Source organism: Rhinoderma darwinii, chromosome 13 (genome assembly GCF_050947455.1).
Source record: "Rhinoderma darwinii isolate aRhiDar2 chromosome 13, aRhiDar2.hap1, whole genome shotgun sequence".
NCBI lineage: Eukaryota > Metazoa > Chordata > Amphibia > Anura > Rhinodermatidae > Rhinoderma > Rhinoderma darwinii.
The window spans coordinates 30521927-30537864 of record NC_134699.1 but is presented as its reverse complement, the minus strand read 5'-3'; the positions used below and the strand labels follow the sequence as shown (position 1 = coordinate 30537864).

Below are 15938 nucleotides of genomic sequence, written 5' to 3'. Positions count from 1 at the left end.
CAGTCCAGTTCTGTGCTCCAATTCATAGAAAGGATGCCCTGGAGTTGGAAAAGATAAAAAGAAGAGCAATGAAGCTAATAAGGGGCATGGAGTATCTAAGTTATGAGGAAAGATTAAAATAATGAAACCTATTTAGCCTTGAGAAAAGACGACTAAGGGGGGGACATGATTAACTTATATAAATATATGAATGGCACACACAAAAAATATGGTGAAATCCTGTTCCATGTAAAACCTCCTCAAAAGACAAGGGGGCGCTCCCTCGGTCTGGGGAAAAAAAAGGTTAAATCTCCGGAGGCGACAAATCTTCTTTAGGCTTTATTCAGATGAATGTGGGGAAACTCGGACATGAAAAACTGCTATTTTTCCCGTCAGCGTTGCCCCCGTGAGCGTCCTGTTTCCACGAATCCCATAGACTTGAGTTTATGGAGAGATCCGTGAAAACTGTAGAAAATAGGACATATTCTATTTTTCTACGGACCCTTCACACGGTCGGTTGAAACAATTGCTGTGTGAACCGTCCCATTTAAACACATGCGTCCGTGTGACACGGACGTATTCAACGTTCGTCTGAATAAGGCCTTAATGTGAGAACTGTGATTTTGTGGAATAGCCTACCGCAGGAGCTGGTCACAGCAGGGACAGTAGATTGCTTTAAAAAAAAGGCTTAGATAATTTCCTAGAACAAAAAAAAATCAGCTCCAATGTCAATGTGTAGAATTTGTGTTTCATCCCTTCCCTTTCTCCTATCCCTTGGTCGGACATGTGTCTTTTTTCAACCGTACTAATTCAACCGTACTAACTATGTAACTATGAATAGGATGGTGTTCAAGCTGAAGGCCATATATATCGGAGATTTATAAAAGTTTTCAGTCATTTTTCCAGCCAGAAATGTGGTAGTGAACTATTTTCTTGGCGTCGTTCGGTAGTAGTGCCATACTCCTCAATTAGCATGTGATGTCTTAGGTAATATGGCGTACACTACACTTCTCGGTGGTATGCCAGTATTAGTAACTGTAACCCATTGTGTTCTTTAAGACAACAAGCTATGTGGATTCAAGGGCAAAACAATTACCAACCATAGTTTGCCTGACCTAAGTCATGAAGTTAATATTATGATTATTCATATTTATTTATTTATTTACTTATTTTCATTTGTTATATTTTGGATTTCAGAAGCAAAGGGAGTTTTGCAATATATGCTCCCATAACTAAAGGCAGTCGTTTTGCTTTTTACGCTTAAAGGGGTTTTCCCACGAGGGACATTTATGACATATCAACAGGATATGTCATAAATGTCAGATAGATGCCGGTCCCACCTCTGGGACCTGCACCTATCTCTAGAATGGGGCCCCCTAAAACCTGTTCTAGCTTTGTTTGCTATCACTGACTCCCGGCCACTTCCTAACTTTATGGTCGGGAGTTACGAAAACAGAGTAGCTTGCTGAGCTATGAAGTTTCCGTAACTCCCATAGTAGTGAATAGCAGTTACGGAAACAGCGTAGCATGCGAGCTACGCTGTTTCCATAACAACCATTCAGTTCTATGGGGCTTATGAACACATTGCCACCGGATGGTGCGGGAACGGGATCATGTGAGCATGTAAAGTTTTTTTATTTTCTAATAAAACTGTGAGTTGCATTATCTACAGGAGCTATATGTAGGGCACTATCTACAGTGGTGGGCTATATGTGGGAAACTATATACAGGGGGAGCTATATGTGAGGTACTATCTACAGGGGGAGCTATATGTGAGGCACTATCTACAGGGGGAGCTATATTGTTACATAGTTAGTACGGTTGAAAAAAAACACAAGTCCATCAAGTTCAACCAAAGGACGGGAAAAGGGAAGGGAAAAATTTCTACACATAGGAGCTAATATTTTTTTGTTCTAGGAAATTATCTAAGCATTTTTTAAAGCCATCTACTGTCCCTGCTGTGACGGCTCCTGCGGTGACTATTCCATAGATTCACAGTTCTCATAGTAAAGAAGGCTTGTCGCCTCTGCAGGTTGAACTTTTTTTCTCCAGACGGAGGGAGTGCCCCCTTGTTTTTTGAGGGGGTTTTACATGGAACAGGATTTCACCATATTTTTTGTGTGTGCCATTCATATATTTATATAAGTTAGTCATGTCCCCCCCTTAGTCGTCTTTTTTCAAGGCTAAATAGGTTAATTCTTTTAATCTTTCCTCATAACTTAGATTCTCCATGCCCCTTATTAGCTTCATTGCTCTTCTTTGTATTTTTTCCAACTACAGGGCATCCTTTCTATGAACTGGAGCCCAGAACTGAACTGCATATTCTAGATGAGGCCTCACTAATGCTTTGTAAAGTGACAATATTACATCCCTGTCCCGCGAGTCCATGCCTCTTTTAATACACGACAATATCTTGCTGGCCTTTGAAGCAGAAGATTGACATTGGATGCTGTTATTTAGTTTATGATTTACAAGTACACCCAGATACTTCTCAACAAGTGACTCCCCCAGTGTAGCTCCCCCTATGATGCATGCAGGTTGTTGGTACCCAGATGCATAATTTTACATTTATCTACATTAAACTCCATTTGCCAAGTGGACGCGCAAACACTTAGTTTGATTAAATCCGTTTGCAATTCTCGAACATCTTCCATAGACTGAACTATATTACATAGCTTGGTGTCATCTGCAAAAATAGAAATAGTGCTATTAATCCCATCTTCTATATCATTAATAAATAAGTTGAATAATAGTGTCCCCAGCACAGAACCCTGGGGTACACCACTTATAACTGGGGACCATTCAGAGTAGGAATCATTGACCACAACTCTCTAGATATGGTCCTTGAGCCAATTCTCAATGCAATTACAAACCATACTTTCTGAATCTCCTTTTTGTGGGAAACGTTATGTAAATAAACAAAAACTAAAGTTATTTACGTGTTAAGGCTCAGAACTTGTATGTACATTATTTTCACAGATCCAGATATAAAAGCAGAATTTTTTTCTTTCTTTTTTTTTGCCCAACAAACAGGTCTTTATGGCTTGTGACACAAATTATATGGTTGGGTAAGGCTCATTTATCAACATTGAAAGCAATGTTCTTTACAAGGCTCGCACTTCATAAACATGTATTTTGCCACTATCTAGGCAGAAAATCTGGCAGGCAATTTGTATTAAAGTTTCCAAAGAAGCTAAAAGGGAACAGCATCATTAAATTTACCCAATTACTGCCTGGTAAATGGAGGGATAGAGGTATAAAGTTACTAAGCGTAGATCACACACTGAGTTTCAAGGAGGTTCCTGAAGGTAATCACTGGAGAACTCCGGTCAAGGGATATTTATAAGTATGTTGCTTATTACACAGTTTTATTTTATTTGATCTGTCTCCTGTGCCTTTAAATTATAAATATTATATTGCGACATACTACTTATAACATGGTAAAAAAACAAAACCTGAATTTTTATATTGAGTGAGACTGAGTGTACCCTCAAATAGAGTCCCGAAAATTGTCGAGTATCCAAAAATTCCATCAAGGAGACATCAAGACCCTAGTCAGATCCACATCCCCTCTAGAGTCACATTAGTAAAATTCCTTTATTCTAACACTCGGGAGTGGCGGCCATTTTGCTCCCTCTGGTACTAGAGTGGTCATGCTGGTGGTATCAATAGAGATCTGTGTGTGACTTACTGGGGGCAGCCTGCATTGCTATTCAACAGTTAGAACATTTTTGGGCATCTGCTTAGAAAACATCATGGACAAACACGCATATATTAGGGAGTCTGATGGAATCTATAATTTGTGATTTCAAAATTCAGTTTCTTCTCATTTTTATTTTTAACAGAACATTGCCTGAATTTCTGTATGGATAGTTAGAGACAAGTGTGAGTTCTAGGTTCTCGGTCAGGATCTTGGTCTTAAGTTGTTTGTATGGGTCAGATACTTATCTGGAAAATGTGATTCTATCCTCAAAAAGTTATCAATTCTAGATGATAAGAAAGACAAGGACAATGTACTTGCAGGATTAAGACTAGGCTAACCAAAATCGTACCTACACCTTCCTTAGGGCATAGATCGAGTTTGCTACCCTGTATCTAAATACCCTGGCCAAGGCAAAGTGACTTGGTATACCCCATGGCAGCCAGCCACTGGGGCATATGCCCCATCAGTCCTCCCACTAGCTATGCCCTTTAGGCTCCCAAAGTATTAATAAACCCTAATTACGTGAACAAATTGTATTTTGAGCGTGTTTGCGTGGTTAGGTTTATTAGGCTTTGTTGATTCATCAGCATGGTCGAATTACTCAATGCAAGAGATTTATTGAGCGTTGTTTTCAGAACACAATAGTGTTTTGTTTTGTTAACCCCTTAACGACATGTCACATACTGGTATGCGGCAGCCGTTAAGGGGAAGTATTGAGCGGGCTCACGGGCTAATGTCGCTCCAACAGCGGGTGATGGCTGTGTTACACAGCCGACACCTCACTGCAATGGATCACTTTGAATCCGCTTGTTTACCAGCTTAAACGCCACGGTCAATCGCGAACCGCGGCATTTAAATTGTTAGAATCAGGGGGGCACCCCCTCAAGCACGCCATCGCGCTACCACCCCCCTCTGTGGCATGATCGGCCATTTACAGTGGTTGTTATGGCAACCTGGGGGTTCCCAGGTCCGCCATCTTTGTACTCCTTTGAAGGGCTTCAAAGGATACTGTTGGAATCACGATATAAATTACAATATACATTAGTATTGCAATATATCATGCAAGCGATCCAACGATCGCTGCTTCAATTCCCCTAGGGGACTAATAAAAAAAGTAAAAAACAGTTAAATAAAGATTTTTATAAAGTTCAAAAAAAATTATTGTATATTAAATGTTCAATAAATCCCCCTTCTTCTATTTTTTCCCTAAAGCAATATTTAAAAAAAATGAACATAACTGGTATCGCCATGTCCGTAAAAGTCCATAACTATCACAATATAGTGTTATTTAACCTGCTCTGTGAACAACGTAAAAAAAATAATATATATATATAAAACATGCAAATTGGTGTTTGTTTGGTAGCCTTAGCTCTCCAAAAAAAAAAGGAATAAAAAGTGATCAAAATGTCGCATGTACCCCAAAATAGTAACAGTGCAAACTACAGCTCGCCCCACAAAATTTAAGACCTCACATCGCTAAATTGATGAAAAAATAAAAAGGTTATGGCTCTCAGAATATGGCGACACAAAACATTTTTATTTTTAGCAAACAGTTTTATTCTCTTAAAAGTGGTAAAACATAAAACAAAACATATAAATTTGGTATTACCATAATCATATTAACCTGTAGAATAAGGTGAATATGTAGTCTTTACCACCTGATGGACGCCATAAAAACAAAACCCCCCAAAAATTGTGTAATCGCTGTTTTTTGGCCATTTCACCCCGCAAATATTTTTTTTTCAAATTCCCAGTACATTATGCGGTACAATAAATGGTGCCATGAAAAACTACAACTTGTCCCGCAAAAAACAAGACCTTATGGCTATGCCGACGAAGAAATAGAAAAGTTATGGCTTTTGGAAGGGGGGAAGGAAAAAATGAAAATGAAAAACTCAAATTGGCTTGTTTTTTAAGGGGTTAAAATTGAGTTTGGAACAGCTGATACAGTAAATGTCAGCTTATTACTTACATGAACCCAAAAGACCCCACCACACTTTATGTAAATGTGTTAGTAATATCATCATCTTCCTGGCTATTAAACTACTTCCCCGAAATGTTACATAGTGTTATCTGGCTTCCCCTTCCACACATTGGATTTCTAGTTTGCTGACAGGAGGCCAGAATATAAAAATAAACTGTTTTGTCTCAAGTCGGTGAACGCGCAGACCCGATACTGATAAAGACACACCTTTGCCCCCAGCCAAGTAACAATACCGTCATGTAAACAGAAGCAAGCACATGGACATACGCATTTTCCAAAGCAGTTGGACCTAGATGAAGGTTTGAATATTGTATTGTAGAGTCACAAAGGAATGGCTGGATGTTCCGAGGGTAACTCGCACACTTCCTTCATTTATTCAGCAGGCGGAATGCTACAAATAATGGATGAGACATCTGCCATCAAACATGTTTTTCTAAAGGAACTTATGTCAAGGTCACTGGAGGTTACAGTAAACCAAGGAGGTCCTGTCATGCTGAGAATGGACTAAGATTTTGGGTTTGTTGTGAATATCGGTTGCTTGTCACACTTATTTTATTTTATTATTCAGACTCTGTAATTTTTCCGCAGCATGATCTTTAGACGTGTTTGTATTGGATGATGATGGCCACCAGAGTTCTTGGACTATCGTTTTCCAATCATTTTTACAATCGATTGACTGACTGATTAATTGACTGATTGATTGACAGTAAATATTATTGCTTTTACAAAAAGATGAAGACGGGTAATTTTCATGTAGAAAACAATTTAAGATATAACTCAGGTTTTGGTAACATCTCGGTAACGTTTTTCTTTACGTCAGGGAAAATCTCCTGAGGTATTCGCCAAAGCTTTAGCCCAGATATATGCAACTGTATGGCACGCTGTTGTATGCATCGTCCATTGACATATACATTTCCTGTGGGACCCTTTTGTATTGAAATGTGCACAACTATGCTTTTTAATATTGTAAAAAAAAAGTATGCCGACACATACAACCTGAACGTATGTCAAAGGTGCACTCTATTGGCATACATTGAGTCAATTGAAGCCTATGGATGCCTAAAATGTAAACAATGTCTAATAATAGTAACAATAAATATAACCATTATCATTATTGTTGCTACATTTATTTTCGCTTTCATACAGATACCTCTTTAAAGTATGTATTTTATTTTAATATGGGACTTGTGTAGGATGTCGGTATTTTATTGATGTCTGGACCTCTTGATTATAGTTTCTTGTAGGATTAGAAGTGAAATGTGTTCAATCACAATGCTGCCACCTGGAGTTTTTAAGCTCGTATGGAACATTTGCCTTTTACAAAGTTGAGTAATGTTATTTATCCAATTTTTTTCTAATTTTACAATTTTTTCAGATTTTTTCTGCTAACGAATTATGTGCATGTAGTAGTAAACATCGTATTCAAAGGAAACAATATTAACACCCTTCAGAACATTGTAACTGCACTTTACAAATACAACATTGATATGCAACATTTCTCAAGATATCCTCTACTTAACCTAATGTATTAGAAGAAAAAAAACAAAAAAAAAAAACAGTGGTAAATAAAAGCATTAAAGATCATTACAGTCAATTAGAGTAAAGCTTACATGTTATTATCCTGCACTGGTATGGGCAAGCTGCGCTACTTTTTGTCTACATGAGATTTTTGCACACGTGGCCCATGGCTTAGGGGACAAATGTCCTTGTTCCCTATAGCAACTTATGAGAGCTCAGCTTTCAATTTCTAAAGTTTGCTTGAAAAAAGAAATATAGAATCTGTTTTGTTGCCTTTTTCCGGAATCAGTTCCTATTTTTGGTTACAAATTACAGAAGGAGGATTGCATTTCCATAATACTTGTAACTGAGTAATGCATTATCCCTCTCCCTAAAGATGAATGGGAGTGTAGAGCGGCGTAGCTGGGGGGGCTAGTGGGGCATGTGTTAGGCACCAGGGTAAGGCATCAAAAAGCTACTCTGCCTTGGCCAATGTATTTACAAACAGGACTAGGGCCACTGTGAAGGAAAGACTTGCTATGTCTCTGAAAGCATTGGTAATAGCCGAGTAAGTCATCTCTATGTAAAGGGATAGTTTATGCTTGTACTGCTATCTACCTGAGAATGGGCATTTGAATCTTGGCAACGGTGGGGGTCACAATGGTGGAACCCCCACCTCATTGTATGACCTGTCTGATTGACAGGTCAAAAAAGGTGTCGTGGTGGGACAACCCGTTTTAACAGGTTGTCTCCTGAAGATGGGGCAAATGGACATCACAAGACTGACTATTAGGCATTAGGGCAATGCCCATGGTCAGAGTGGGCCCACAGATCATTGTCCAATAAAAGTCCTCCTTAAAGTTTAAGTGCAATGCTTAAAAAAAAGGATATGTACTGTAATGATAAGTGCTCCTCAAATACATTATTCCAAATCAAGTGTATCATGGCTAGACCTTTAATACCCGGGACACAGATCCCTTAGTCTACCCCTGTTAGGGAAACAACCACCAGGAATATATTCTACGCTATTTGTAGTAGACTGTGACGTTGGGTTCGTGGACCCACTGGGCCGTACTGCCTTGACGGTATGGCAGCTGGCCAACAGGGCACAGGTCACAGTTTATAGTTCATATAGTGTACCGGTGGCAGCGCGGACAGTAGCAAGGCAGGCTCGGCTGGGACTAGGCAGCAGGCAGACGTCAGGCATGGAGTATCAGGACAGGCATCGAATACAGCACAGCACAACTACAGCTCAGCACTGCACTTGACCAGGATAGTACGGGATACAGGATACAGGTACGGGGAACACTGGGAACTGGAAAACACTAGGAGACCATTTGCATAGACAAACTTTGGGTATAACAACAATGCTCAGGCATGGGAGGAAGGGGCACAGCCCTTCTTATAGCCCAGGGTGCTCTGGGAGCAATCAGCTCAATCTCCCACCTGCGTGCGCTTTGGCTTCTTAATGCTGGATTGAGCTCGCGAGCGCACCCTGGTGGTCACTGTGGAACAGGACGGCCGTATGTGCAGACATCTCTGGAGAGAAGGGCGTCGACTGGATGGAAGGAGTTCGTGGTCAGCGTCCACGAACGTTACATAGCACTGTGATTGATCAACATCCTCATTTGGGAAAATGTATATGATTCTACTAAAATGTTGTCATATGAGATATGTCCATGTAGGTCATATTATGTTAGTGGGGTGACCCAAAAAAATAAAGGAAATAATCTGAGATCATGATTTGACTGCTGTGAAGATACTTTTCCCCATCTCTCCTGTAATCTCTCCTATCTAAAATGTTTAATGAAGATATGGACGCCGTATAAACTGCTTCGTCCATCGAATCACGCTGATCTCCCCCAGCCAGCAATGACCACTCCGAAGGCCAGCAGACTGCCTACCTATGGAGTCTATGTAGTCCACATGCTAGAAGTTTGTGTTGTGCCGACTATCATGCACAACCGAAGAAGGTGTGTGTATCTCTTTAAAAGAAAACCTTCCTTCACCTGTGTGTATGCTATCTGTTTGTGGACCGGCGTTATCACCCTAGAGGAGCGCCCTGTATTTTTCTCTTGCACCTCTCTCTGTATAAACCAGAGCGAGAGCCACTAAGAATGAGCGGCTGTTGCGTTGGCAGCGCCGTCCCCTCCATGTATTACATGGTCGATCATTTATTCGAATGGCCTGCATGTAAAAGTACATTTCCTCTGTAGCGGATATGAAAATGTATGGCTGGTCAGGGGTTTCTGAAGCTGGACCTGTGGTGATCAGCTGATGGCTGGGCCTGCTTAATCTTCAAAGGGGTTGTCTTAATAAAACGACCCCTTTAAGTTAAAACTTTTCTGCAATCTGATAGTAGAAGATTTTAGAGGCGATTTCTATTTGTTCTTAAGGATGAGGATCTCAGGAACCATCAGTTTGCTTTCTTGGTTGTAGTATCCTATATTTTTTTGCGTTTAGCATGAGTAACTAGTGACGTTGCTATTTTCTCTCAATGCGCCTCTAAGTGGTGTACTTACCTGTAGTGCCGGGGGACAACGCAGGGACACGGGCCGGTCTGGAGTTCGGCTCCTGAGCGGAGGAGCGTCTCGGGAATCATGGCAACGGCTGCTCTGCCGACAGCCACGATGTAGGCGCTCCGGCGGTGAAGCAGGCAAAGTCTCGCGATGCGAGATTGAAGGAGGAAGTGGAGAGATGCCGACACATGGCAGAAGAGGAGGAGGACCGGAAGTTCGGGGAGAGGGAAAGCGGGCAGGAAGCGGGAGAGGAAAGGCGCGAAAGGTCGGAGTGTGAAAGGGAAAACGAGCAGCAATGTGCAGGGGAGTGACAGGGGAGAGAGGCAAGCAGAGCCCGGTGTCCGGACGGAAGATAATTTAGGTCCGCAATGAGGGCTGGCTGGCACAGTGCAGCAGGAGACTGCCAGGACGAGTAGTCCACTGATTCCCACGATGCGACCCACGGGTCGAGAGTGTGACTCTTACCCAAGGGTAGGCTGACATTAGTGGGTAGCTCCCACCGTGACTGACAGCGGCGTGATCGTAGCCAAGCCTGGCAACGTGGGTTCAGGCATGACCTCTCTCCGGGGGACTTCCAGCGGGATCGAAGTCCCCAACCTCAGGATTCCTGTCTGCTCCACAGAAGAGAAATTCCTGTACGTGTTTATTACAGTAAACAAGTTGAACCAAGAAGCTGTGTCTCTTGCATTGCGTTACCGACAGTGGTGATCCCTCCTACACGCCATTACTGTAAGTACTTGTAGTCCTGTATAACTGCGGCAGATACCTGTGTTGATAGAGCCGTGGTGCAGCTGCACGTTCCAGACAAGACACGGAGCTCCGCAGAGCTCCACCACAGCTGGAGACACAGACTGGCCAAAGTGCTGCTCATCATTTATTAAACCAAGTTCAATTGGATACATTTGCCATTGATACTACTTGACTTTTATAATGAAGAACATATGGGAGAGGACTATGGTTTGAATGGAAAAGTTTGCGCGTCCTGTCACTTCCACTTCTAGTCTTCTATATGGAGTGACAGATAAAATGAAAACTTACACTGGATCTTCTGCATCCCATAGTATTGTGTTCTGTGTAAACCTATACTATAGGGGGTGCTAGTGAAGGACCATCCATCATGTTCCACTGACATGATACATATTAATGCTTCCACTGTCTCTGCTCTCACATTAAAGTTAAACCCCGCTGTTTACTCAGACATGTCAGATTCAGCTGGATTTCTGAGTCTTGTCTCTCCAGGAATTTGGCATCAGCTGCTATGGAGTTTCCTACACTGTAAGTAAATGTTTAGTTACATGGCGCCACAAGGCATATGCGCCGCCGTACAATATACATGAAAACAAACAGGCAATCAGCTATAAGCCAAGTGCCAACATAATGTATGTGCCAAATGATTGTATTCAACTCTGAATAGTCAAATCTCAACATCATGGGGGAAACGTTAAAACCTAGAACAGAATAAGAAAGGCTCAATATGACTAGTGAACTTTGTATTATATCTTTCTATTGTTTTATCTATCTATCTATCTATCTATCTATCGATCGATCGATCGATCGATCGATCGATCGATCGATCTATCTATCTATCTATCTATCTGTCTGTCTGTCTGTCTGTCTGTCTGTCTGTCTGTCTGTCTGTCTGTCTATCTATCTATCTATCTATCTATCTATCTATCTATCTATCTATCTATCTATCTATCTATCTATCTCATATCTATCATCTATCTATCTCATATCTATCTCATATCTATCTATCTATCTATCTATCTATCTATCTATCTATCTATCTATCTATCTATCTATCTATCTATCTATCTATCTATCTATCTATCTATCTGTCAATTTATTTAGCAGTTTCTTCTATATACAGTACATGTACATCACATACAAGAGAAAATGCATTTCATATGTGAGTTTATAAAGCTGTTGTTGTACATGTCTATATTAAATTTTCATCACGCAGGGTATAACTGATCCATCAGACGCCTTCTATCATTACTATATATGGCTTCTCTTTACAGTGAGAAGATTACGTCTATGGCCAAACATCACTCATGTCCAACATTTCATTTCATGGTATAACTGCTCATCTTTGACTCGCAGTATGTGTTCCAAATTAGGGCTTTTTTTTTGTTAAGAAAATATATAGAAGCTGCTATCAAAACAATTCCAGGCTTGGCTGAAGCACAAGACACACCATTTAGTGTATTTATTTAGGCATTTAGTCTATAAATGTTCATGTGGTTTCGATTCGACAAAGTATAGCCAGAAAGACTTTTCTTATTTCTCCAATAACGGCAGATAGTTACTCCTATATTGTAGCCATTAGCATGGCAATGCAAGATTTAAAGTATTTAATGATTGGAGACAGAGTTAACCAGTAATGTGCTGCTCTCACGGTGCAGAAATCTCCTTCCTTTTCAACATTCATTCAAGCATGACTGCAAACAAAATATTCTCATGTATTAAACCGTCAATGGAAATTTCCATTAACGTGTGTAAATGATATTTGTATGAACATCACATTCTGATGTGAGGGTCGGACGATTATACAAGTGGCGCTACATATGTGCTGCTCATCTCTTACTGCAAAAACAGTCTTCCACAAATCACTTCCGCAGGAAGTTCCTGTTCCTAGTGCTCCTTCTTTCCATGAGAAGTCATTCTTCAGCAGCTGCAGTGTTATACAGCATTCCACCATAACATCAAAACCACTTGCATCATATTGGGTAGGTCCCCCTCGTGCCGCCAAAACAGCTCTGGAAGCATGGACTTCACAAAACCTTTGAAGGTGTCCTGTAGTATCTGGCACCAAGACGTTAGCAGCAGATCCTATAAATCCTGTAAGCTACAAGGTGCGGCCTCTATGGATCGGACTTGTCTTCCAGAACATCCCACAGATGCTCGGTTGGATTGAGATCTGGGGAATTTGAAGGCCAATTCAAAGCTTCGAACTCTTTGTCATGTTTCTCAAACCATTTCTGAACAATTTTTTCTGAATGAGGCCACTACCAATAAGAAATATCACTGTCATGAAAGGGTATACTTGGTCTGCAACAATATTTATGTAGGTAATTTGTGTCAACATAACATCAACATGAATGCAGGGACCCAAGGATTCCAAGCAGAATATTGCCCAGGGCATCACACTGCCACCACCGACATGTCTTCTACATATAGTGCATCCCAGTGCCATCTCTTCCCCAGCCATCCCCATGATGTAAATGAAAGTGTGAATTATCAGACCAGGCCATGTTTTCCATTGTTCCATGGTCAAGTCATGATGATCACAAGCCAATTGTAGGTGCTATCGCCAGTGGACAAGAGTCAGCATGGGCACTCTGATCAGTCTGCGGATACGTAGTCCCAAACGGAGCAAGCTGTGATGCAATATATGTTCTGACACCTTTCTATTATAGGCAGCAATAACCTTTTCAGCAATTTGTGCTACAGTAGCTCTTCTGTCGGATCGGACCAGACTGCTAGCCTTTGCTCCCCAAACGCATCAATGAGTCTTGGGCGCCCTCAACTCTGTCACTGGTACTCTTGCCCATTTGTCCGGCTTCCAACACATTAGCTTTAAGAATTGACTGTTTACTTGCTGCCTCGTATATCCCAGTCCTTGGCAGGTGCCATTGTAATGATATAATAAATGCTATTTACTTGTCAGTGGATTTAATGTTATGGCTGAACGGTGCACTGTACTGTATCTCATCTGCTACAAAGCAACATAATACAGCTGCTGCAGTCCTTATTTTTGAAAAGGACTAGGAATTATCATATAAATCAATAAATAAATGGTGGGCAAAATTCTCCCCCTTATGCTGCAAAAATAGGTTCTGTAGCAGCTGTGGTTTCTTTTCAAGAAATAATGTACATGCTACTATAAATGATAACAAATATTAGAAGTTCTGTGATCTATATAAATGCGACCTGCAGCCTTGTGCTTTTAAATGGTCATAGAACTCCTTGTTAATAGTCTTATCATTTACAGAACGTAGTATAATATCTCATATGTAATAAAACTGTTAATATCTAATTTATATATTGCCCTTAATCATGCATAGATATAATCTACATGAAAACTTGAGAAACCATGTCAATACATTCCATTAGTAATCTTGTATTGTTCCTGTATTATAGCCCAGAGCTGCTGGTTTCCATTGGAATCAATCATCATTCTTTGGACAGACAGACCTCTAAAATGCTTAGCTAAGCTCCTGCAATGCTTGCTGTGTACTGCACTGCATTCTGGGTTCAGATTACTGTGCAGTCCCTGGTGTAAAGAAGACATCTCCCATAATTCAAATCAGCAGATCAATGTCAATGCAGATCATTCCATCAGGCAATGCTGGCTTATCTGTGCTCAGACAGATGCAGAATTGTGAATGCAGCTCTGAATGACAGTAGACTACAGGCTGCAACTCATGATTAAAATAACAGAAACACATACATAAAAGTAGATGTAAATGTATTCTAAGATGAATACACAATATCACTTTAACATAATACTAAAATGAGGCACAAAAACTCAAATAACTAAAACAGAAAATAACAGAAAAAAATTTGGTGGTGTGATCCTTAAATACAAATATATTATTATGCATTATATATGTATGGTATGATGGTGTGTATGTGTTTATAGTCCAAATATAGCAGAATTGAATCTATTATTGAAGCATTTGAGGCTACATTGCTTGTACACCGCGATAACTCTGCATTAGATTTATCTGTGGCCCTTTGATAAAGTTCAGATAACACATTATGCTATCAAAAATTGGGCCTGACAAACTCTACTCTGCTACATCAATACTTTCATTTTGAAGGAACATAAACTTCAGTTATACTTTGTAATGGGAAGCAGGTACAGCAAGCAGTCTTAGTGTGAATTTACGATCAGCACATAACAGTAACTCCCTTCTTATTGTCCATTGATATTAACTATATAAGGTATTGGCAGAAGCTGACAAACTCCAATTGTGTCCCTTGGTCCATAGAACTGCATTTTCCGATACGTTTGCCAAGTGTATTTCCTTTCCAGAACCCCAGGCTTATCTCATCAGGTTCCTCATTTCCTCACCCATCTCACTTCCATCCTCTTGCTTTCCATTTCCCTGACTTCATCATCTTTCTTCTAACCTCACTTTAATTACCCGTACAACTCTTGTATTTCTATACTAGCATATGTGTTTTTTTGTTCCACTGGTGTGTACAATCCATCCATCCTCCTGGACTAGAAACACTAGATGGATGAATTCTGGATAACTTTCCAAATTAGTGATTTGAAGCCTAACAAGGATTTTCCTGTTGTCCCTACTGGTTGGTTTTAGATTCACCATTGGACCATTAATCAAAATCTCTGGACTTTTGGCTGCACTAATAAAATACTTATTCTTAAAATATTCGTTTAAGTATAAGAACAAGGCCTGCAAATACCCCAACTGTATAATAGTTGGTAAGGGGCCCATGACCTTTAATGCCCGTGGGATCTAGATCACTTTCAGTCCACCTCTGACAAGGATGTTGTATAATGTAGCTACTACAAATTAAAATTACTGTGGTCCTTCTCTCTCGACAGATACCAAAAACGCTCAAAAGTGTTCGAGATCAAGGTTCTAAGTAATCCATGTTGCAAAGTAAGTAAATTCATTTACCTAGATTCATTCCATATCGAGACGACTTTTGTAATGTTCCACATTGTTCTATCTTTTGGAACCTAGATAAAATTCAGATATGAATGGACCTATTCAGCAGAAGTATTTGGTGCTGCTCTGAGACGTGCCAATCAGTATAAGGGAAACAAAGATAATTTCCCGCACTATAACACAGCACAGGATGGTTCCACCATGGACTCATAGTACTCGCATCAAGTTCAGACCTTTACATCTATTTCATTATGAAAGCTCCCTCAGACCAAGACAACCGACAAGGTCAAGACAACCGATGTTGTAGAATCGATTCTACAGGCAACCTCTCTCAGTAGTCCAGTTGGATCAAGTGAAGATTATGCCCCCCTAGGACATAAACTTCACTTGACACAAATGTTGTTAACACAAATTAAGTATATGTCCCCTGTCAATATTTTTAATGATAAAAATTTATTTATTTATAAACATAAGCATAAACAAACAAACAAACAAACATGAACATAAGCATACTGCATCATACTAAACAGGAAACTGCTCTGCAATATGCGGCAGCAGAGTGTTAAATGCATCTTTGCCGAACCAATCTCTCCACATGGATTCTGCATGAT

The 15938-nt window shown here is 40.3% G+C and overlaps 1 long non-coding RNA gene across 1 annotated transcript; it reads left to right on the top strand.

Annotated features, from left to right (window-relative positions):
* The first annotated feature begins 6066 nt into the window (after nt 1-6066).
* LOC142666363 (uncharacterized) lies at nt 6067-15728 on the top strand. The gene is made up of 3 exons (XR_012851670.1): nt 6067-6182; nt 15261-15318; nt 15403-15728. It is a non-coding gene; the product is annotated as an uncharacterized LOC142666363 (long non-coding RNA).
* Nucleotides 15729-15938: the final 210 nt, after the last annotated feature.